General features: G+C 40.2%; 26 non-coding genes and 11 pseudogenes across 26 annotated transcripts; all 37 read left to right on the forward strand.

Annotated features, from left to right (window-relative positions):
• Positions 1-115: 115 nt before the first annotated feature.
• LOC123469020 lies at positions 116-234 on the forward strand. The gene has a single exon (XR_006642430.1). It is a non-coding gene; the product is annotated as a 5S ribosomal RNA (ribosomal RNA).
• A 358-nt stretch (positions 235-592) lies between these two features.
• LOC123468996 lies at positions 593-712 on the forward strand (annotated as a pseudogene).
• A 358-nt stretch (positions 713-1,070) lies between these two features.
• On the forward strand, positions 1,071-1,191 carry LOC123469005 (annotated as a pseudogene).
• A 358-nt stretch (positions 1,192-1,549) lies between these two features.
• LOC123469021 lies at positions 1,550-1,668 on the forward strand. The gene has a single exon (XR_006642431.1). It is a non-coding gene; the product is annotated as a 5S ribosomal RNA (ribosomal RNA).
• A 358-nt stretch (positions 1,669-2,026) lies between these two features.
• On the forward strand, positions 2,027-2,146 carry LOC123468995 (annotated as a pseudogene).
• Positions 2,147-2,505: 359 nt separating this feature from the next.
• On the forward strand, positions 2,506-2,624 carry LOC123469063 (annotated as a pseudogene).
• Positions 2,625-2,982: 358 nt separating this feature from the next.
• On the forward strand, positions 2,983-3,101 carry LOC123469022. Its single transcript, XR_006642432.1, has one exon. It is a non-coding gene; the product is annotated as a 5S ribosomal RNA (ribosomal RNA).
• A 358-nt stretch (positions 3,102-3,459) lies between these two features.
• LOC123469015 lies at positions 3,460-3,577 on the forward strand (annotated as a pseudogene).
• A 359-nt stretch (positions 3,578-3,936) lies between these two features.
• Positions 3,937-4,056, forward strand: LOC123469000 (annotated as a pseudogene).
• A 359-nt stretch (positions 4,057-4,415) lies between these two features.
• On the forward strand, positions 4,416-4,534 carry LOC123469023. The gene has a single exon (XR_006642433.1). It is a non-coding gene; the product is annotated as a 5S ribosomal RNA (ribosomal RNA).
• Positions 4,535-5,516: 982 nt separating this feature from the next.
• On the forward strand, positions 5,517-5,634 carry LOC123469012 (annotated as a pseudogene).
• A 358-nt stretch (positions 5,635-5,992) lies between these two features.
• On the forward strand, positions 5,993-6,112 carry LOC123469007 (annotated as a pseudogene).
• An 830-nt stretch (positions 6,113-6,942) lies between these two features.
• LOC123469043 lies at positions 6,943-7,061 on the forward strand. Its single transcript, XR_006642455.1, has one exon. It is a non-coding gene; the product is annotated as a 5S ribosomal RNA (ribosomal RNA).
• Positions 7,062-7,420: 359 nt separating this feature from the next.
• Positions 7,421-7,539, forward strand: LOC123469044. Its single transcript, XR_006642456.1, has one exon. It is a non-coding gene; the product is annotated as a 5S ribosomal RNA (ribosomal RNA).
• A 358-nt stretch (positions 7,540-7,897) lies between these two features.
• LOC123469045 lies at positions 7,898-8,016 on the forward strand. The gene has a single exon (XR_006642457.1). It is a non-coding gene; the product is annotated as a 5S ribosomal RNA (ribosomal RNA).
• A 358-nt stretch (positions 8,017-8,374) lies between these two features.
• Positions 8,375-8,493, forward strand: LOC123469024. The gene has a single exon (XR_006642434.1). It is a non-coding gene; the product is annotated as a 5S ribosomal RNA (ribosomal RNA).
• A 357-nt stretch (positions 8,494-8,850) lies between these two features.
• Positions 8,851-8,969, forward strand: LOC123469026. Its single transcript, XR_006642436.1, has one exon. It is a non-coding gene; the product is annotated as a 5S ribosomal RNA (ribosomal RNA).
• A 359-nt stretch (positions 8,970-9,328) lies between these two features.
• LOC123469046 lies at positions 9,329-9,447 on the forward strand. Its single transcript, XR_006642458.1, has one exon. It is a non-coding gene; the product is annotated as a 5S ribosomal RNA (ribosomal RNA).
• A 358-nt stretch (positions 9,448-9,805) lies between these two features.
• LOC123469027 lies at positions 9,806-9,924 on the forward strand. The gene has a single exon (XR_006642437.1). It is a non-coding gene; the product is annotated as a 5S ribosomal RNA (ribosomal RNA).
• A 358-nt stretch (positions 9,925-10,282) lies between these two features.
• On the forward strand, positions 10,283-10,401 carry LOC123469048. The gene has a single exon (XR_006642460.1). It is a non-coding gene; the product is annotated as a 5S ribosomal RNA (ribosomal RNA).
• A 358-nt stretch (positions 10,402-10,759) lies between these two features.
• Positions 10,760-10,878, forward strand: LOC123469049. The gene has a single exon (XR_006642461.1). It is a non-coding gene; the product is annotated as a 5S ribosomal RNA (ribosomal RNA).
• A 358-nt stretch (positions 10,879-11,236) lies between these two features.
• On the forward strand, positions 11,237-11,355 carry LOC123469050. Its single transcript, XR_006642462.1, has one exon. It is a non-coding gene; the product is annotated as a 5S ribosomal RNA (ribosomal RNA).
• A 359-nt stretch (positions 11,356-11,714) lies between these two features.
• On the forward strand, positions 11,715-11,833 carry LOC123469028. The gene has a single exon (XR_006642438.1). It is a non-coding gene; the product is annotated as a 5S ribosomal RNA (ribosomal RNA).
• A 358-nt stretch (positions 11,834-12,191) lies between these two features.
• On the forward strand, positions 12,192-12,310 carry LOC123469051. Its single transcript, XR_006642463.1, has one exon. It is a non-coding gene; the product is annotated as a 5S ribosomal RNA (ribosomal RNA).
• A 358-nt stretch (positions 12,311-12,668) lies between these two features.
• LOC123469029 lies at positions 12,669-12,787 on the forward strand. The gene has a single exon (XR_006642439.1). It is a non-coding gene; the product is annotated as a 5S ribosomal RNA (ribosomal RNA).
• A 357-nt stretch (positions 12,788-13,144) lies between these two features.
• Positions 13,145-13,263, forward strand: LOC123469030. The gene has a single exon (XR_006642440.1). It is a non-coding gene; the product is annotated as a 5S ribosomal RNA (ribosomal RNA).
• A 358-nt stretch (positions 13,264-13,621) lies between these two features.
• LOC123469011 lies at positions 13,622-13,741 on the forward strand (annotated as a pseudogene).
• Positions 13,742-14,099: 358 nt separating this feature from the next.
• LOC123469052 lies at positions 14,100-14,218 on the forward strand. Its single transcript, XR_006642464.1, has one exon. It is a non-coding gene; the product is annotated as a 5S ribosomal RNA (ribosomal RNA).
• Positions 14,219-14,577: 359 nt separating this feature from the next.
• LOC123469031 lies at positions 14,578-14,696 on the forward strand. The gene has a single exon (XR_006642441.1). It is a non-coding gene; the product is annotated as a 5S ribosomal RNA (ribosomal RNA).
• A 358-nt stretch (positions 14,697-15,054) lies between these two features.
• On the forward strand, positions 15,055-15,173 carry LOC123469053. The gene has a single exon (XR_006642465.1). It is a non-coding gene; the product is annotated as a 5S ribosomal RNA (ribosomal RNA).
• Positions 15,174-15,532: 359 nt separating this feature from the next.
• LOC123469032 lies at positions 15,533-15,651 on the forward strand. The gene has a single exon (XR_006642442.1). It is a non-coding gene; the product is annotated as a 5S ribosomal RNA (ribosomal RNA).
• A 357-nt stretch (positions 15,652-16,008) lies between these two features.
• On the forward strand, positions 16,009-16,130 carry LOC123469008 (annotated as a pseudogene).
• A 358-nt stretch (positions 16,131-16,488) lies between these two features.
• Positions 16,489-16,607, forward strand: LOC123469033. The gene has a single exon (XR_006642443.1). It is a non-coding gene; the product is annotated as a 5S ribosomal RNA (ribosomal RNA).
• A 359-nt stretch (positions 16,608-16,966) lies between these two features.
• LOC123469034 lies at positions 16,967-17,085 on the forward strand. The gene has a single exon (XR_006642444.1). It is a non-coding gene; the product is annotated as a 5S ribosomal RNA (ribosomal RNA).
• Positions 17,086-17,442: 357 nt separating this feature from the next.
• On the forward strand, positions 17,443-17,561 carry LOC123469055 (annotated as a pseudogene).
• A 358-nt stretch (positions 17,562-17,919) lies between these two features.
• On the forward strand, positions 17,920-18,038 carry LOC123469035. Its single transcript, XR_006642445.1, has one exon. It is a non-coding gene; the product is annotated as a 5S ribosomal RNA (ribosomal RNA).
• Positions 18,039-18,395: 357 nt separating this feature from the next.
• On the forward strand, positions 18,396-18,514 carry LOC123469037. Its single transcript, XR_006642448.1, has one exon. It is a non-coding gene; the product is annotated as a 5S ribosomal RNA (ribosomal RNA).
• The last annotated feature ends 259 nt before the right edge of the window (positions 18,515-18,773 follow it).

Below are 18,773 nucleotides of genomic sequence, written 5' to 3' on the forward strand. Positions count from 1 at the left end.
AACACGATGGTTACCAGTCCAATATCCTTAATTATAGAAATCAATCGTCCTTGTGTAGGTTTCAATGTTGGAAAATCATTCCGTGAGTGTATTCAATTCAGTCTCGTATTAAAACGTCAACGGCCATACCACGCAGAAAAAACCTGGTCTCGTCAGCTCCCAGAAGTTAAGCTGCGTCGGGTCCCGTTAGTACCTAGAAGGGTGACCGCTTGGGAATACGGGATGCTGTTGGCATCAAACCTTTTATAGCCAGCAAGAGTTTCGTAAATGAATCAAAGTTTTAGTTAAAACCATCTCGTGGTGAATTTTGACACTCTATTAAACGCCATCTAGTGGTAAATTTTGTTATTTCACATCATACACACTGATAGCTATTTTTTTAAACACCAACAAGGGAAGTTTAGAGCGGTTCTTAACCATCAGTGACTTTACTGAGGAATGTGAATTTCTATCTCATAGAATAATGGTGGCTCAACGAACACGATGGTTACCAGTCCAATATCCTTAATTATAGAAATCAATCGTCCTTGTGTAGGTTTCAATGTTGGAAAATCATTCCGTGAGTGTATTCAATTCAGTCTCGTATTAAAACGTCAACGGCCATACCACGCAGAAAAAACCTGGTCTCGTCAGCTCCCAGAAGTTAAGCTGCGTCGGGTCCCGTTAGTACCTAGAAGGGTGACCGCTTGGGAATAACGGGATGCTGTTGGCATCAAACCTTTTATAGCCAGCAAGAGTTTCGTAAATGAATCAAAGTTTTAGTTAAAACCATCTCGTGGTGAATTTTGACACTCTATTAAACGCCATCTAGTGGTAAATTTTGTTATTTCACATCGTACACACTGATAGCTATTTTTTTAAACACCAACAAGGGAAGTTTAGAGCGGTTCTTAACCATCAGTGACTTTACTGAGGAATGTGAATTTCTATCTCATAGAATAATGGTGGCTCAACGAACACGATGGTTACCAGTCCAATATCCTTAATTATAGAAATCAATCGTCCTTGTGTAGGTTTCAATGTTGGAAAATCATTCCGTGAGTGTATTCAATTCAGTCTCGTATTAAAACGTCAACGGCCATACCACGCAGAAAAAACCTGGTCTCGTCAGCTCCCAGACCAGTTAAGCTGCGTCGGGTCCCGTTAGTACCTAGAAGGGTGACCGCTTGGGAAAACGGGATGCTGTTGGCATCAAACCTTTTATAGCCAGCAAGAGTTTCGTAAATGAATCAAAGTTTTAGTTAAAACCATCTCGTGGTGAATTTTGACACTCTATTAAACGCCATCTAGTGGTAAATTTTGTTATTTCACATCGTACACACTGATAGCTATTTTTTTAAACACCAACAAGGGAAGTTTAGAGCGGTTCTTAACCATCAGTGACTTTACTGAGGAATGTGAATTTCTATCTCATAGAATAATGGTGGCTCAACGAACACGATGGTTACCAGTCCAATATCCTTAATTATAGAAATCAATCGTCCTTGTGTAGGTTTCAATGTTGGAAAATCATTCCGTGAGTGTATTCAATTCAGTCTCGTATTAAAACGTCAACGGCCATACCACGCAGAAAAAACCTGGTCTCGTCAGCTCCCAGAAGTTAAGCTGCGTCGGGTCCCGTTAGTACCTAGAAGGGTGACCGCTTGGGAATACGGGATGCTGTTGGCATCAAACCTTTTATAGCCAGCAAGAGTTTCGTAAATGAATCAAAGTTTTAGTTAAAACCATCTCGTGGTGAATTTTGACACTCTATTAAACGCCATCTAGTGGTAAATTTTGTTATTTCACATCGTACACACTGATAGCTATTTTTTTAAACACCAACAAGGGAAGTTTAGAGCGGTTCTTAACCATCAGTGACTTTACTGAGGAATGTGAATTTCTATCTCATAGAATAATGGTGGCTCAACGAACACGATGGTTACCAGTCCAATATCCTTAATTATAGAAATCAATCGTCCTTGTGTAGGTTTCAATGTTGGAAAATCATTCCGTGAGTGTATTCAATTCAGTCTCGTATTAAAACGTCAACGGCCATACCACGCAGAAAAAACCTGGTCTCGTCAGCTCCCAGAAGTTAAGCTGCGTCGGGTCCCGTTAGTACCTAGAAGGGTGACCGCTTGGGAAATACGGGATGCTGTTGGCATCAAACCTTTTATAGCCAGCAAGAGTTTCGTAAATGAATCAAAGTTTTAGTTAAAACCATCTCGTGGTGAATTTTGACACTCTATTAAACGCCATCTAGTGGTAAATTTTGTTATTTCACATCATACACACTGATAGCTATTTTTTTAAACACCAACAAGGGAAGTTTAGAGCGGTTCTTAACCATCAGTGACTTTACTGAGGAATGTGAATTTCTATCTCATAGAATAATGGTGGCTCAACGAACACGATGGTTACCAGTCCAATATCCTTAATTATAGAAATCAATCGTCCTTGTGTAGGTTTCCAATGTTGGAAAATCATTCCGTGAGTGTATTCAATTCAGTCTCGTATTAAAACGTCAACGGCCATACCACGCAGAAAAAACCTGGTCTCGTCAGCTCCCAGAAGTTAAGCCGCGTCGGGTCCCGTTAGTACCTAGAAGGGTGACCGCTTGGGAAAACGGGATGCTGTTGGCATCAAACCTTTTATAGCCAGCAAGAGTTTCGTAAATGAATCAAAGTTTTAGTTAAAACCATCTCGTGGTGAATTTTGACACTCTATTAAACGCCATCTAGTGGTAAATTTTGTTATTTCACATCGTACACACTGATAGCTATTTTTTTAAACACCAACAAGGGAAGTTTAGAGCGGTTCTTAACCATCAGTGACTTTACTGAGGAATGTGAATTTCTATCTCATAGAATAATGGTGGCTCAACGAACACGATGGTTACCAGTCCAATATCCTTAATTATAGAAATCAATCGTCCTTGTGTAGGTTTCAATGTTGGAAAATCATTCCGTGAGTGTATTCAATTCAGTCTCGTATTAAAACGTCAACGGCCATACCACGCAGAAAAAACCTGGTCTCGTCAGCTCCCAGAAGTTAAGCTGCGTCGGGTCCCGTTAGTACCTAGAAGGGTGACCGCTTGGGAATACGGGATGCTGTTGGCATCAAACCTTTTATAGCCAGCAAGAGTTTCGTAAATGAATCAAAGTTTTAGTTAAAACCATCTCGTGGTGAATTTTGACACTCTATTAAACGCCATCTAGTGGTAAATTTTGTTATTTCACATCGTACACACTGATAGCTATTTTTTTAAACACCAACAAGGGAAGTTTAGAGCGGTTCTTAACCATCAGTGACTTTACTGAGGAATGTGAATTTCTATCTCATAGAATAATGGTGGCTCAACGAACACGATGGTTACCAGTCCAATATCCTTAATTATAGAAATCAATCGTCCTTGTGTAGGTTTCAATGTTGGAAAATCATTCCGTGAGTGTATTCAATTCAGTCTCGTATTAAAACGTCAACGGCCATACCACGCAGAAAAACCTGGTCTCCTCCCCCCCCAGAAGTTAAGCTGCGTCGGGTCCCGTTAGTACCTAGAAGGGTGACCGCTTGGGAAAACGGGATGCTGTTGGCATCAAACCTTTTATAGCCAGCAAGAGTTTCGTAAATGAATCAAAGTTTTAGTTAAAACCATCTCGTGGTGAATTTTGACACTCTATTAAACGCCATCTAGTGGTAAATTTTGTTATTTCACATCGTACACACTGATAGCTATTTTTTTAAACACCAACAAGGGAAGTTTAGAGCGGTTCTTAACCATCAGTGACTTTACTGAGGAATGTGAATTTCTATCTCATAGAATAATGGTGGCTCAACGAACACGATGGTTACCAGTCCAATATCCTTAATTATAGAAATCAATCGTCCTTGTGTAGGTTTCCAATGTTGGAAAATCATTCCGTGAGTGTATTCAATTCAGTCTCGTATTAAAACGTCAACGGCCATACCACGCAGAAAAAACCTGGTCTCGTCAGCTCCCAGAAGTTTAAGCTGCGTCGGGTCCCGTTAGTACCTAGAAGGGTGACCGCTTGGGAATACGGGATGCTGTTGGCATCAAACCTTTTATAGCCAGCAAGAGTTTCGTAAATGAATCAAAGTTTTAGTTAAAACCATCTCGTGGTGAATTTTGACACTCTATTAAACGCCATCTAGTGGTAAATTTTGTTATTTCACATCGTACACACTGATAGCTATTTTTTTAAACACCAACAAGGGAAGTTTAGAGCGGTTCTTAACCATCAGTGACTTTACTGAGGAATGTGAATTTCTATCTCATAGAATAATGGTGGCTCAACGAACACGATGGTTACCAGTCCAATATCCTTAATTATAGAAATCAATCGTCCTTGTGTAGGTTTCCAATGTTGGAAAATCATTCCGTGAGTGTATTCAATTCAGTCTCGTATTAAAACGTCAACGGCCATACCACGCAGAAAAAACCTGGTCTCGTCAGCTCCCAGAAGTTAAGCTGCGTCGGGTCCCGTTAGTACCTAGAAGGGTGACCGCTTGGGAATACGGGATGCTGTTGGCATCAAACCTTTTATAGCCAGCAAGAGTTTCGTAAATGAATCAAAGTTTTAGTTAAAACCATCTCGTGGTGAATTTTGACACTCTATTAAACGCCATCTAGTGGTAAATTTTGTTATTTCACATCGTACACACTGATAGCTATTTTTTTAAACACCAACAAGGGAAGTTTAGAGCGGTTCTTAACCATCAGTGACTTTACTGAGGAATGTGAATTTCTATCTCATAGAATAATGGTGGCTCAACGAACACGATGGTTACCAGTCCAATATCCTTAATTATAGAAATCAATCGTCCTTGTGTAGGTTTCAATGTTGGAAAATCATTCCGTGAGTGTATTCAATTCAGTCTCGTATTAAAACGTCAACGGCCATACCACGCAGAAAAAACCTGGTCTCGTCAGCTCCCAGAAGTTAAGCTGCGTTCGGGCCTCCCGTTATACCTTGAACGGGGTGATTGACTTGGGAGGTGTATCTAGTTGAGGATGGTCGCTTGGGAAACCGGGACGCTGTTGGCATCAAACCTTTATAGCCAGCAAGAGTTTTATAGTTAAAATTGTGAATTTGACACCCACCCATTGGTAAATTTTGTTAGTTACCACATGAATACGCCAACCAGGTGGTAATCATCTGTGATCTCACTATCCACACGGGTCGAGCTATGGTTGGTTTAAACGTAACCATCGTTTATGTGGTAAATTGAATTGTATTCACTACCAACAAGGGGAGTGTTGGCGGTTCTTTAAACATCAGTGACTTTACCAGGAGGAATGTGGGGAATTTAGCGGTTGTTTAGTCCGTGTCTTTTAGAGAATGTCTATCTCATAGAAATAATGGTGGCTCAACGAACACGATGGTTACCAGTCCGGTATCCTTAATTATAGAAATCAATCGTCCTTGTGTAGGTTTCTATGTTGGAAAATCAGTCCTGGTTTGGTCAAAAAGTTAATCTCCGTGAGTGTATTCAATTCAGTCTCGCATTTAAACGTCAACGGCCATACCACGCAGAAAAAACCTGGTCTCGTCAGCTCCTTGAGTTAAGCTGCGTCGGGTCCCGTTAGTACCTAGAAGGGTGACCGCTTGGGAATACGGGATGCTGTTGGCATCAAACCTTTTATAGCCAGCAAGAGTTTCGTAAATGAATCAAAGTTTTAGTTAAAACCATCTCGTGGTGAATTTTGACACTCTATTAAACGCCATCTAGTGGTAAATTTTGTTATTTCACATCGTACACACTGATAGCTATTTTTTTAAACACCAACAAGGGAAGTTTAGAGCGGTTCTTAACCATCAGTGACTTTACTGAGGAATGTGAATTTCTATCTCATAGAATAATGGTGGCTCAACGAACACGATGGTTACCAGTCCAATATCCTTAATTATAGAAATCAATCGTCCTTGTGTAGGTTTCAATGTTGGAAAATCATTCCGTGAGTGTATTCAATTCAGTCTCGTATTAAAACGTCAACGGCCATACCACGCAGAAAAAACCTGGTCTCGTCAGCTCCCAGAAGTTAAGCTGCGTCGGGTCCCGTTAGTACCTAGAAGGGATGACCGCTTGGGAAAACGGGATGCTGTTGGCATCAAACCTTTTATAGCCAGCAAGAGTTTCGTAAATGAATCAAAGTTTTAGTTAAAACCATCTCGTGGTGAATTTTGACACTCTATTAAACGCCATCTAGTGGTAAATTTTGTTATTTCACATCGTACACACTGATAGCTATTTTTTTAAACACCAACAAGGGAAGTTTAGAGCGGTTCTTAACCATCAGTGACTTTACTGAGGAATGTGAATTTCTATCTCATAGAATAATGGTGGCTCAACGAACACGATGGTTACCAGTCCAATATCCTTAATTATAGAAATCAATCGTCCTTGTGTAGGTTTCAATGTTGGAAAATCATTCCGTGAGTGTATTCAATTCAGTCTCGTATTAAAACGTCAACGGCCATACCACGCAGAAAAACCCCTTTTCCCCCCCCCCCCAAAAATTAATTCCCCCCCCCCCCTTTAAAAAAAAAAATGGTCTGAACGATACGGGATGCTGTTGGCATCAAACCTTTATAGCCAGGCAAGAGTTTCGTAAATGAATCAAAGTTTTAGTTAAAACCATCTCGTGGTGAATTTTGACACTCTATTAAACGCCATCTAGTGGTAAATTTTGTTATTTCACATCGTACACACTGATAGCTATTTTTTTAAACACCAACAAGGGAAGTTTAGAGCGGTTCTTAACCATCAGTGACTTTACTGAGGAATGTGAATTTCTATCTCATAGAATAATGGTGGCTCAACGAACACGATGGTTACCAGTCCAATATCCTTAATTATAGAAATCAATCGTCCTTGTGTAGGTTTCCAATGTTGGAAAATCATTCCGTGAGTGTATTCAATTCAGTCTCGTATTAAAACGTCAACGGCCATACCACGCAGAAAAAACCTGGTCTCGTCAGCTCCCAGAAGTTAAGCTGCGTCGGGTCCCGTTAGTACCTAGAAGGGTGACCGCTTGGGAAAACGGGATGCTGTTGGCATCAAACCTTTTATAGCCAGCAAGAGTTTCGTAAATGAATCAAAGTTTTAGTTAAAACCATCTCGTGGTGAATTTTGACACTCTATTAAACGCCATCTAGTGGTAAATTTTGTTATTTCACATCGTACACACTGATAGCTATTTTTTTAAACACCAACAAGGGAAGTTTAGAGCGGTTCTTAACCATCAGTGACTTTACTGAGGAATGTGAATTTCTATCTCATAGAATAATGGTGGCTCAACGAACACGATGGTTACCAGTCCAATATCCTTAATTATAGAAATCAATCGTCCTTGTGTAGGTTTCCAATGTTGGAAAATCATTCCGTGAGTGTATTCAATTCAGTCTCGTATTAAAACGTCAACGGCCATACCACGCAGAAAAAACCTGGTCTCGTCAGCTCCCAGAAGTTAAGCTGCGTCGGGTCCCGTTAGTACCTAGAAGGGTGACCGCTTGGGAAAACGGGATGCTGTTGGCATCAAACCTTTTATAGCCAGCAAGAGTTTCGTAAATGAATCAAAGTTTTAGTTAAAACCATCTCGTGGTGAATTTTGACACTCTATTAAACGCCATCTAGTGGTAAATTTTGTTATTTCACATCGTACACACTGATAGCTATTTTTTTAAACACCAACAAGGGAAGTTTAGAGCGGTTCTTAACCATCAGTGACTTTACTGAGGAATGTGAATTTCTATCTCATAGAATAATGGTGGCTCAACGAACACGATGGTTACCAGTCCAATATCCTTAATTATAGAAATCAATCGTCCTTGTGTAGGTTTCAATGTTGGAAAATCATTCCGTGAGTGTATTCAATTCAGTCTCGTATTAAAACGTCAACGGCCATACCACGCAGAAAAAACCTGGTCTCGTCAGCTCCCAGAAGTTAAGCTGCGTCGGGTCCCGTTAGTACCTAGAAGGGTGACCGCTTGGGAAAACGGGATGCTGTTGGCATCAAACCTTTTATAGCCAGCAAGAGTTTCGTAAATGAATCAAAGTTTTAGTTAAAACCATCTCGTGGTGAATTTTGACACTCTATTAAACGCCATCTAGTGGTAAATTTTGTTATTTCACATCGTACACACTGATAGCTATTTTTTTAAACACCAACAAGGGAAGTTTAGAGCGGTTCTTAACCATCAGTGACTTTACTGAGGAATGTGAATTTCTATCTCATAGAATAATGGTGGCTCAACGAACACGATGGTTACCAGTCCAATATCCTTAATTATAGAAATCAATCGTCCTTGTGTAGGTTTCAATGTTGGAAAATCATTCCGTGAGTGTATTCAATTCAGTCTCGTATTAAAACGTCAACGGCCATACCACGCAGAAAAAACCTGGTCTCGTCAGCTCCCAGAAGTTAAGCTGCGTCGGGTCCCGTTAGTACCTAGAAGGGTGACCGCTTGGGAATACGGGATGCTGTTGGCATCAAACCTTTATAGCCAGCAAGAGTTTCGTAAATGAATCAAAGTTTTAGTTAAAACCATCTCGTGGTGAATTTTGACACTCTATTAAACGCCATCTAGTGGTAAATTTTGTTATTTCACATCGTACACACTGATAGCTATTTTTTTAAACACCAACAAGGGAAGTTTAGAGCGGTTCTTAACCATCAGTGACTTTACTGAGGAATGTGAATTTCTATCTCATAGAATAATGGTGGCTCAACGAACACGATGGTTACCAGTCCAATATCCTTAATTATAGAAATCAATCGTCCTTGTGTAGGTTTCAATGTTGGAAAATCATTCCGTGAGTGTATTCAATTCAGTCTCGTATTAAAACGTCAACGGCCATACCACGCAGAAAAAACCTGGTCTCGTCAGCTCCCAGAAGTTAAGCTGCGTCGGGTCCCGTTAGTACCTAGAAGGGTGACCGCTTGGGAATACGGGATGCTGTTGGCATCAAACCTTTTATAGCCAGCAAGAGTTTCGTAAATGAATCAAAGTTTTAGTTAAAACCATCTCGTGGTGAATTTTGACACTCTATTAAACGCCATCTAGTGGTAAATTTTGTTATTTCACATCGTACACACTGATAGCTATTTTTTTAAACACCAACAAGGGAAGTTTAGAGCGGTTCTTAACCATCAGTGACTTTACTGAGGAATGTGAATTTCTATCTCATAGAATAATGGTGGCTCAACGAACACGATGGTTACCAGTCCAATATCCTTAATTATAGAAATCAATCGTCCTTGTGTAGGTTTCCAATGTTGGAAAATCATTCCGTGAGTGTATTCAATTCAGTCTCGTATTAAAACGTCAACGGCCATACCACGCAGAAAAAACCTGGTCTCGTCAGCTCCCAGAAGTTAAGCTGCGTCGGGTCCCGTTAGTACCTAGAAGGGTGACCGCTTGGGAAAACGGGATGCTGTTGGCATCAAACCTTTTATAGCCAGCAAGAGTTTCGTAAATGAATCAAAGTTTTAGTTAAAACCATCTCGTGGTGAATTTTGACACTCTATTAAACGCCATCTAGTGGTAAATTTTGTTATTTCACATCGTACACACTGATAGCTATTTTTTTAAACACCAACAAGGGAAGTTTAGAGCGGTTCTTAACCATCAGTGACTTTACTGAGGAATGTGAATTTCTATCTCATAGAATAATGGTGGCTCAACGAACACGATGGTTACCAGTCCAATATCCTTAATTATAGAAATCAATCGTCCTTGTGTAGGTTTCAATGTTGGAAAATCATTCCGTGAGTGTATTCAATTCAGTCTCGTATTAAAACGTCAACGGCCATACCACGCAGAAAAAACCTGGTCTCGTCAGCTCCCAGAAGTTAAGCTGCGTCGGGTCCCGTTAGTACCTAGAAGGGTGACCGCTTGGGAATACGGGATGCTGTTGGCATCAAACCTTTTATAGCCAGCAAGAGTTTCGTAAATGAATCAAAGTTTTAGTTAAAACCATCTCGTGGTGAATTTTGACACTCTATTAAACGCCATCTAGTGGTAAATTTTGTTATTTCACATCGTACACACTGATAGCTATTTTTTTAAACACCAACAAGGGAAGTTTAGAGCGGTTCTTAACCATCAGTGACTTTACTGAGGAATGTGAATTTCTATCTCATAGAATAATGGTGGCTCAACGAACACGATGGTTACCAGTCCAATATCCTTAATTATAGAAATCAATCGTCCTTGTGTAGGTTTCAATGTTGGAAAATCATTCCGTGAGTGTATTCAATTCAGTCTCGTATTAAAACGTCAACGGCCATACCACGCAGAAAAAACCTGGTCTCGTCAGCTCCCAGAAGTTAAGCTGCGTCGGGTCCCGTTAGTACCTAGAAGGGTGACCGCTTGGGAAAACGGGATGCTGTTGGCATCAAACCTTTTATAGCCAGCAAGAGTTTCGTAAATGAATCAAAGTTTTAGTTAAAACCATCTCGTGGTGAATTTTGACACTCTATTAAACGCCATCTAGTGGTAAATTTTGTTATTTCACATCGTACACACTGATAGCTATTTTTTTAAACACCAACAAGGGAAGTTTAGAGCGGTTCTTAACCATCAGTGACTTTACTGAGGAATGTGAATTTCTATCTCATAGAATAATGGTGGCTCAACGAACACGATGGTTACCAGTCCAATATCCTTAATTATAGAAATCAATCGTCCTTGTGTAGGTTTCAATGTTGGAAAATCATTCCGTGAGTGTATTCAATTCAGTCTCGTATTAAAACGTCAACGGCCATACCACGCAGAAAAAACCTGGTCTCGTCAGCTCCCAGAAGTTAAGCTGCGTCGGGTCCCGTTAGTACCTAGAAGGGTGACCGCTTGGGAAAACGGGATGCTGTTGGCATCAAACCTTTTATAGCCAGCAAGAGTTTCGTAAATGAATCAAAGTTTTAGTTAAAACCATCTCGTGGTGAATTTTGACACTCTATTAAACGCCATCTAGTGGTAAATTTTGTTATTTCACATCGTACACACTGATAGCTATTTTTTTAAACACCAACAAGGGAAGTTTAGAGCGGTTCTTAACCATCAGTGACTTTACTGAGGAATGTGAATTTCTATCTCATAGAATAATGGTGGCTCAACGAACACGATGGTTACCAGTCCAATATCCTTAATTATAGAAATCAATCGTCCTTGTGTAGGTTTCAATGTTGGAAAATCATTCCGTGAGTGTATTCAATTCAGTCTCGTATTAAAACGTCAACGGCCATACCACGCAGAAAAAACCTGGTCTCGTCAGCTCCCAGAAGTTAAGCTGCGTCGGGTCCCGTTAGTACCTAGAAGGGTGACCGCTTGGGAAAACGGGATGCTGTTGGCATCAAACCTTTTATAGCCAGCAAGAGTTTCGTAAATGAATCAAAGTTTTAGTTAAAACCATCTCGTGGTGAATTTTGACACTCTATTAAACGCCATCTAGTGGTAAATTTTGTTATTTCACATCGTATCACACTGATAGCTATTTTTTTAAACACCAACAAGGGAAGTTTAGAGCGGTTCTTAACCATCAGTGACTTTACTGAGGAATGTGAATTTCTATCTCATAGAATAATGGTGGCTCAACGAACACGATGGTTACCAGTCCAATATCCTTAATTATAGAAATCAATCGTCCTTGTGTAGGTTTCAATGTTGGAAAATCATTCCGTGAGTGTATTCAATTCAGTCTCGTATTAAAACGTCAACGGCCATACCACGCAGAAAAAACCTGGTCTCGTCAGCTCCCAGAAGTTAAGCTGCGTCGGGTCCCGTTAGTACCTAGAAGGGTGACCGCTTGGGAATACGGGATGCTGTTGGCATCAAACCTTTTATAGCCAGCAAGAGTTTCGTAAATGAATCAAAGTTTTAGTTAAAACCATCTCGTGGTGAATTTTGACACTCTATTAAACGCCATCTAGTGGTAAATTTTGTTATTTCACATCGTACACACTGATAGCTATTTTTTTAAACACCAACAAGGGAAGTTTAGAGCGGTTCTTAACCATCAGTGACTTTACTGAGGAATGTGAATTTCTATCTCATAGAATAATGGTGGCTCAACGAACACGATGGTTACCAGTCCAATATCCTTAATTATAGAAATCAATCGTCCTTGTGTAGGTTTCAATGTTGGAAAATCATTCCGTGAGTGTATTCAATTCAGTCTCGTATTAAAACGTCAACGGCCATACCACGCAGAAAAAACCTGGTCTCGTCAGCTCCCAGAAGTTAAGCTGCGTCGGGTCCCGTTAGTACCTAGAAGGGTGACCGCTTGGGAAAACGGGATGCTGTTGGCATCAAACCTTTTATAGCCAGCAAGAGTTTCGTAAATGAATCAAAGTTTTAGTTAAAACCATCTCGTGGTGAATTTTGACACTCTATTAAACGCCATCTAGTGGTAAATTTTGTTATTTCACATCGTACACACTGATAGCTATTTTTTTAAACACCAACAAGGGAAGTTTAGAGCGGTTCTTAACCATCAGTGACTTTACTGAGGAATGTGAATTTCTATCTCATAGAATAATGGTGGCTCAACGAACACGATGGTTACCAGTCCAATATCCTTAATTATAGAAATCAATCGTCCTTGTGTAGGTTTCAATGTTGGAAAATCATTCCGTGAGTGTATTCAATTCAGTCTCGTATTAAAACGTCAACGGCCATACCACGCAGAAAAAACCTGGTCTCGTCAGCTCCCAGAAGTTAAGCTGCGTCGGGTCCCGTTAGTACCTAGAAGGGTGACCGCTTGGGAATACGGGATGCTGTTGGCATCAAACCTTTATAGCCAGCAAGAGTTTCGTAAATGAATCAAAGTTTTAGTTAAAACCATCTCGTGGTGAATTTTGACACTCTATTAAACGCCATCTAGTGGTAAATTTTGTTATTTCACATCGTACACACTGATAGCTATTTTTTTAAACACCAACAAGGGAAGTTTAGAGCGGTTCTTAACCATCAGTGACTTTACTGAGGAATGTGAATTTCTATCTCATAGAATAATGGTGGCTCAACGAACACGATGGTTACCAGTCCAATATCCTTAATTATAGAAATCAATCGTCCTTGTGTAGGTTTCAATGTTGGAAAATCATTCCGTGAGTGTATTCAATTCAGTCTCGTATTAAAACGTCAACGGCCATACCACGCAGAAAAAACCTGGTCTCGTCAGCTCCCAGAAGTTAAGCTGCGTCGGGTCCCGTTAGTACCTAGAAGGGTGACCGCTTGGGAATACGGGATGCTGTTGGCATCAAACCTTTTATAGCCAGCAAGAGTTTCGTAAATGAATCAAAGTTTTAGTTAAAACCATCTCGTGGTGAATTTTGACACTCTATTAAACGCCATCTAGTGGTAAATTTTGTTATTTCACATCGTACACACTGATAGCTATTTTTTTAAACACCAACAAGGGAAGTTTAGAGCGGTTCTTAACCATCAGTGACTTTACTGAGGAATGTGAATTTCTATCTCATAGAATAATGGTGGCTCAACGAACACGATGGTTACCAGTCCAATATCCTTAATTATAGAAATCAATCGTCCTTGTGTAGGTTTCAATGTTGGAAAATCATTCCGTGAGTGTATTCAATTCAGTCTCGTATTAAAACGTCAACGGCCATACCACGCAGAAAAAACCTGGTCTCGTCAGCCCCAGAAGTTAAGCTGCGTCGGGTCCCGTTAGTACCTAGAAGGGTGACCGCTTGGGAAAATACGGGATGCTGTTGGCATCAAACCTTTTATAGCCAGCAAGAGTTTCGTAAATGAATCAAAGTTTTAGTTAAAACCATCTCGTGGTGAATTTTGACACTCTATTAAACGCCATCTAGTGGTAAATTTTGTTATTTCACATCGTACACACTGATAGCTATTTTTTTAAACACCAACAAGGGAAGTTTAGAGCGGTTCTTAACCATCAGTGACTTTACTGAGGAATGTGAATTTCTATCTCATAGAATAATGGTGGCTCAACGAACACGATGGTTACCAGTCCAATATCCTTAATTATAGAAATCAATCGTCCTTGTGTAGGTTTCAATGTTGGAAAATCATTCCGTGAGTGTATTCAATTCAGTCTCGTATTAAAACGTCAACGGCCATACCACGCAGAAAAAACCTGGTCTCGTCAGCTCCCAGAAGTTAAGCTGCGTCGGGTCCCGTTAGTACCTAGAAGGGTGACCGCTTGGGAAAACGGGATGCTGTTGGCATCAAACCTTTTATAGCCAGCAAGAGTTTCGTAAATGAATCAAAGTTTTAGTTAAAACCATCTCGTGGTGAATTTTGACACTCTATTAAACGCCATCTAGTGGTAAATTTTGTTATTTCACATCGTACACACTGATAGCTATTTTTTTAAACACCAACAAGGGAAGTTTAGAGCGGTTCTTAACCATCAGTGACTTTACTGAGGAATGTGAATTTCTATCTCATAGAATAATGGTGGCTCAACGAACACGATGGTTACCAGTCCAATATCCTTAATTATAGAAATCAATCGTCCTTGTGTAGGTTTCCAATGTTGGAAAATCATTCCGTGAGTGTATTCAATTCAGTCTCGTATTAAAACGTCAACGGCCATACCACGCAGAAAAAACCTGGTCTCGTCAGCTCCCAGAAGTTAAGCTGCGTCGGGTCCCGTTAGTACCTAGAAGGGTGACCGCTTGGGAATACGGGATGCTGTTGGCATCAAACCTTTTATAGCCAGCAAGAGTTTCGTAAATGAATCAAAGTTTTAGTTAAAACCATCTCGTGGTGAATTTTGACACTCTATTAAACGCCATCTAGTGGTAAATTTTGTTATTTCACATCGTACACACTGATAGCTATTTTTTTAAACACCAACAAGGGAAGTTTAGAGCGGTTCTTAACCATCAGTGACTTTACTGAGGAATGTGAATTTCTATCTCATAGAATAATGGTGGCTCAACGAACACGATGGTTACCAGTCCAATATCCTTAATTATAGAAATCAATCGTCCTTGTGTAGGTTTCAATGTTGGAAAATCATTCCGTGAGTGTATTCAATTCAGTCTCGTATTAAAACGTCAACGGCCATACCACGCAGAAAAAACCTGGTCTCGTCAGCTCCCAGAAGTTAAGCTGCGTCGGGTCCCGTTAGTACCTAGAAGGGTGACCGCTTGGGAAAACGGGATGCTGTTGGCATCAAACCTTTTATAGCCAGCAAGAGTTTCGTAAATGAATCAAAGTTTTAGTTAAAACCATCTCGTGGTGAATTTTGACACTCTATTAAACGCCATCTAGTGGTAAATTTTGTTATTTCACATCGTACACACTGATAGCTATTTTTTTAAACACCAACAAGGGAAGTTTAGAGCGGTTCTTAACCATCAGTGACTTTACTGAGGAATGTGAATTTCTATCTCATAGAATAATGGTGGCTCAACGAACACGATGGTTACCAGTCCAATATCCTTAATTATAGAAATCAATCGTCCTTGTGTAGGTTTCCAATGTTGGAAAATCATTCCGTGAGTGTATTCAATTCAGTCTCGTATTAAAACGTCAACGGCCATACCACGCAGAAAAAACCTGGTCTCGTCAGCTCCCAGAAGTTAAGCTGCGTCGGGTCCCGTTAGTACCTAGAAGGGTGACCGCTTGGGAATACGGGATGCTGTTGGCATCAAACCTTTATAGCCAGCAAGAGTTTCGTAAATGAATCAAAGTTTTAGTTAAAACCATCTCGTGGTGAATTTTGACACTCTATTAAACGCCATCTAGTGGTAAATTTTGTTATTTCACATCGTACACACTGATAGCTATTTTTTTAAACACCAACAAGGGAAGTTTAGAGCGGTTCTTAACCATCAGTGACTTTACTGAGGAATGTGAATTTCTATCTCATAGAATAATGGTGGCTCAACGAACACGATGGTTACCAGTCCAATATCCTTAATTATAGAAATCAATCGTCCTTGTGTAGGTTTCAATGTTGGAAAATCATTCCGTGAGTGTATTCAATTCAGTCTCGTATTAAAACGTCAACGGCCATACCACGCAGAAAAAACCTGGTCTCGTCAGCTCCCAGAAGTTAAGCTGCGTCGGGTCCCGTTAGTACCTAGAGAAGGGTGACCGCTTGGGAAATACGGGATGCTGTTGGCATCAAACCTTTTATAGCCAGCAAGAGTTTCGTAAATGAATCAAAGTTTTAGTTAAAACCATCTCGTGGTGAATTTTGACACTCTATTAAACGCCATCTAGTGGTAAATTTTGTTATTTCACATCGTACACACTGATAGCTATTTTTTTAAACACCAACAAGGGAAGTTTAGAGCGGTTCTTAACCATCAGTGACTTTACTGAGGAATGTGAATTTCTATCTCATAGAATAATGGTGGCTCAACGAACACGATGGTTACCAGTCCAATATCCTTAATTATAGAAATCAATCGTCCTTGTGTAGGTTTCAATGTTGGAAAATCATTCCGTGAGTGTATTCAATTCAGTCTCGTATTAAAACGTCAACGGCCATACCACGCAGAAAAAACCTGGTCTCGTCAGCTCCCAGAAGTTAAGCTGCGTCGGGTCCCGTTAGTACCTAGAAGGGTGACCGCTTGGGAATACGGGATGCTGTTGGCATCAAACCTTTTATAGCCAGCAAGAGTTTCGTAAATGAATCAAAGTTTTAGTTAAAACCATCTCGTGGTGAATTTTGACACTCTATTAAACGCCATCTAGTGGTAAATTTTGTTATTTCACATCGTACACACTGATAGCTATTTTTTTAAACACCAACAAGGGAAGTTTAGAGCGGTTCTTAACCATCAGTGACTTTACTGAGGAATGTGAATTTCTATCTCATAGAATAATGGTGGCTCAACGAACACGATGGTTACCAGTCCAATATCCTTAATTATAGAAATCAATCGTCCTTGTGTAGGTTTCCAATGTTGGAAAATCATTCCGTGAGTGTATTCAATTCAGTCTCGTATTAAAACGTCAACGGCCATACCACGCAGAAAAAACCTGGTCTCGTCAGCTCCCAGAAGTTAAGCTGCGTCGGGTCCCGTTAGTACCTAGAAGGGTGACCGCTTGGGAATACGGGATGCTGTTGGCATCAAACCTTTATAGCCAGCAAGAGTTTCGTAAATGAATCAAAGTTTTAGTTAAAACCATCTCGTGGTGAATTTTGACACTCTATTAAACGCCATCTAGTGGTAAATTTTGTTATTTCACATCGTACACACTGATAGCTATTTTTTTAAACACCAACAAGGGAAGTTTAGAGCGGTTCTTAACCATCAGTGACTTTACTGAGGAATGTGAATTTCTATCTCATAGAATAATGGTGGCTCAACGAACACGATGGTTACCAGTCCAATATCCTTAATTATAGAAATCAATCGTCCTTGTGTAGGTTTCAATGTTGGAAAATCATTCCGTGAGTGTATTCAATTCAGTCTCGTATTAAAACGTCAACGGCCATACCACGCAGAAAAAACCTGGTCTCGTCAGCTCCCAGAAGTTAAGCCGCGTCGGGTCCCGTTAGTACCTAGAAGGGTGACCGCTTGGGAATACGGGATGCTGTTGGCATCAAACCTTTATAGCCAGCAAGAGTTTCGTAAATGAATCAAAGTTTTAGTTAAAACCATCTCGTGGTGAATTTTGACACTCTATTAAACGCCATCTAGTGGTAAATTTTGTTATTTCACATCGTACACACTGATAGCTATTTTTTTAAACACCAACAAGGGAAGTTTAGAGCGGTTCTTAACCATCAGTGACTTTACTGAGGAATGTGAATTTCTATCTCATAGAATAATGGTGGCTCAACGAACACGATGGTTACCAGTCCAATATCCTTAATTATAGAAATCAATCGTCCTTGTGTAGGTTTCCAATGTTGGAAAATCATTCCGTGAGTGTATTCAATTCAGTCTCGTATTAAAACGTCAACGGCCATACCACGCAGAAAAAACCTGGTCTCGTCAGCTCCCAGAAGTTAAGCTGCGTCGGGTCCCGTTAGTACCTAGAAGGGTGACCGCTTGGGAATACGGGATGCTGTTGGCATCAAACCTTTATAGCCAGCAAGAGTTTCGTAAATGAATCAAAGTTTTAGTTAAAACCATCTCGTGGTGAATTTTGACACTCTATTAAACGCCATCTAGTGGTAAATTTTGTTATTTCACATCGTACACACTGATAGCTATTTTTTTAAACACCAACAAGGGAAGTTTAGAGCGGTTCTTAACCATCAGTGACTTTACTGAGGAATGTGAATTTCTATCTCATAGAATAATGGTGGCTCAACGAACACGATGGTTACCAGTCCAATATCCTTAATTATAGAAATCAATCGTCCTTGTGTAGGTTTCAATGTTGGAAAATCATTCCGTGAGTGTATTCAATTCAGTCTCGTATTAAAACGTCAACGGCCATACCACGCAGAAAAAACCTGGTCTCGTCAGCTCCCAGAAGTTAAGCTGCGTCGGGTCCCGTTAGTACCTAGAAGGGTGACCGCTTGGGAATACGGGATGCTGTTGGCATCAAACCTTTTATAGCCAGCAAGAGTTTCGTAAATGAATCAAAGTTTTAGTTAAAACCATCTCGTGGTGAATTTTGACACTCTATTAAACGCCATCTAGTGGTAAATTTTGTTATTTCACATCGTACACACTGATAGCTATTTTTTTAAACACCAACAAGGGAAGTTTAGAGCGGTTCTTAACCATCAGTGACTTTACTGAGGAATGTGAATTTCTATCTCATAGAATAATGGTGGCTCAACGAACACGATGGTTACCA

The sequence above is a fragment of the Daphnia magna genome, unplaced genomic scaffold (genome assembly GCF_020631705.1).
Source record: "Daphnia magna isolate NIES unplaced genomic scaffold, ASM2063170v1.1 Dm_contigs491, whole genome shotgun sequence".
Taxonomy (NCBI): Eukaryota; Metazoa; Arthropoda; class Branchiopoda; order Diplostraca; family Daphniidae; genus Daphnia; species Daphnia magna.